The 2500-nt window shown below is 42.2% G+C and overlaps 1 protein-coding gene across 2 annotated transcripts in view; it reads right to left on the bottom strand.

Moving 5' to 3' along the window:
- Positions 1 to 2500, bottom strand: part of LOC123519855 (sugar transporter ERD6-like 9) — a 133773-nt gene that overhangs the window by 15621 nt on the left and 115652 nt on the right. The gene's annotated exons all lie outside the window — the stretch shown is intronic.

Genomic DNA, 2500 nt, shown 5'->3' with positions numbered 1-2500 from the left:
CAAACAGAATAGTTAGAAATGAGAGAAATGAAGGCAAAGTAGGTATTCGTCACTGGAACAACGAAAAATGTATCAACATTTATGGTAAACGAAACACGGAATTACTTCGAATCATTTCTCATTCTCTATTACTGATGCCACGATTGCGTCAACTGTAGCCTGCAGACGGCATGGCGAGTAACAGACGAGTAAGTGTCTGCAATCTGCTTGTGAGTCATAAACAGCTTAAAGGCTGAAATGAAGCAAAGTGCAGATTTCCCTCTTGGTTGTCGCTTTCCGCGTCATCCGTATGCTACGTTAGACCCAAAGGTGGCGAATGTGAAGGAGAATTAACTGTTTCCAAAGAAGAATAAATCTTCCTCTAATAACTTTGTGTTTCGCTTCTAAAACTTTAATGTTATCCGAGTACATCATCATATTTAGGATTTTTCTATACAAGTTAAAACTACTTATATCAATATCGGTAAAATAATTAATGCAAATAACGATGGTATGTAAAAGTTATATAAAAATTTCGGAATTGTTCTTTCAGCGGCGCTACAACATGCACGAGTCATGTCCACACAACACGTGTTCACAATTTTTCAATGTATAACAACTACTTTGATATAATTATCCTTTTTTTTTCTTTCTTTTGTTAATCAAACGTCTTTGAGTACAACAGTCATCACCCATTCATGAGTGTACTGGTGTCAGACAAAATGGTTCATCTCGTGTATGAGACGAAATGTGGCAATCACATGGAAACTTGTACCACCAGAGAGCATCTATACTACTGGCAACACAAACCCTCGAGAGGCGTTTGTAATTTTTTCACAAAATGATAACACTCGCATTGTGAGCGAGGTAAGGGCACCAATAAATAGTCCGTTCATCCAAAGAATCCAGGCGGAAACTGCTAGTTCGTTTTTTTTTTTTTTTTTTTTTTTTACGTACGGAAGAGGGCCACCCAAGGGCAAAAAAAGAAAGTTAGAAAAAGGCCCACTTGAGCGCTGGCTCTCCAAAGAGTTCAAAAAGTGCCAAAACCGTCAGCCAGAATTAGGGGAGCAAATGCCTCGATACCTCCCTCTTAAGAGAAGACAAGTTGTAGGAATTCGGAAAAACAGATGCAGGGAGGGAGTTCCAGAGTTTACCAGTGAAAGGGATGAATGATTGAGCGTACTGGTTAACTCTTGCATTAGAGAGTTGGACAGAATAGGGATGAGAGGAAGAAGAAAGCCTTGTGCAGCGTGGCCGCAGGAGGAGGGTAGGCATGCAGTTAGCAAGATCAGTAGAACAGTTACCATGAAAATAGCGATAAAATATAGAAAGGGATGCAACATTTCGGCGGTGAGAAAGAGACTGAAGACAGTTAGTCAGAGGAGGGAGTTGATGAGACGAAGAGCTTTCGATTCCACCCTATCAAGCAAAGCTGTGTGACTGGAACCCCCAAACATGCGAAGAGTACTCCATACAGGGACGGATAAGGCCCTTATACAGAGTAAGCAGTTGGAGGGCGAGAAAACTGTCGGAGACGCCTCAGAACACCTAATTTCATAGAAGCTGTTTTAGCAAGAGATGAGATGTGAAGTTTCCAGTTAAGATTATGAGCAAAGGACAGACCGAGGATATTCATTGTGGAAGAGGGAGACAGTTGAGTGTCATTGAAGAAGAGGGATAGTTGTCTGGAAGGTTGTGTCGAGTTGATAGATGGAGGAATTGAGTTTTGAGGCATTGAAAACTACTAGATTTTCTCTGCCCCAATCGGAAATCTTAGAAAGATCGGAAGTCAGGCGTTCCGTGGCGTCCCCGCGTGATCTGTTGATTTCCTGAAGGGTTGGACGTCTCTGAAAGAACGTGGAAAGATGTAGGGTGGTATCATCAGCGTAGGAGTGGATAGGGCAAGAAGTTTGGTTAAGAAGGTCATTAATGAATAATAGAAAGAGAGTGGGTGACAGGACAGAACCCTGAGGAACACCACTATTAATAGGTTTAGGAGAAGAACAGTAGCCGTCTACCACAGCAGCAATAGAGCGGTCGGAAAGGAAACTTGAGATAAAGTTGCAGAGAGAAGGATAGAAGCCGTAGGAGGGCAGTTTTGAAATCAAAGCTTTATGCCAGACTCTATCAAAAGCTTTTGATATGTCTAACGCAACAGCAAAAGTTTCACCGAAATCTCTAAAAGAGGATGACCAAGACTCAGTAAGGAAAGCCAGAAGATCACCAGTAGAGCGACCTTGACGGAAGCCATACTGGCGATCAGACAGAAGATTGTGAAGTGACAGATGTTTGAGAATCTTCCTATTCAGGATAGATTCAAAAACTTTAGACAAGCAAGAGATTAAAGCTATAGGACGGTAGTTTGAGGGGTTAGAACGGTCACCCTTTTAGGAACAGGCTGAATGTAGGCGAACTTCCAGCAGGAAGGAAAGGTAGAAGTCGATAGACAAAGTTGGAAGAGTTTGGCCAGGCAAGGTGCAAGCACAGAAGCACAGTTTTTGAGAACAATAGGAGGGACCCC

This window comes from Portunus trituberculatus, chromosome 46, assembly GCF_017591435.1.
Source record: "Portunus trituberculatus isolate SZX2019 chromosome 46, ASM1759143v1, whole genome shotgun sequence".
NCBI lineage: Eukaryota > Metazoa > Arthropoda > Malacostraca > Decapoda > Portunidae > Portunus > Portunus trituberculatus.
The sequence above is the reverse complement of the archived record's forward strand: the minus strand, read 5'-3'. Positions and strand labels throughout refer to the sequence as shown.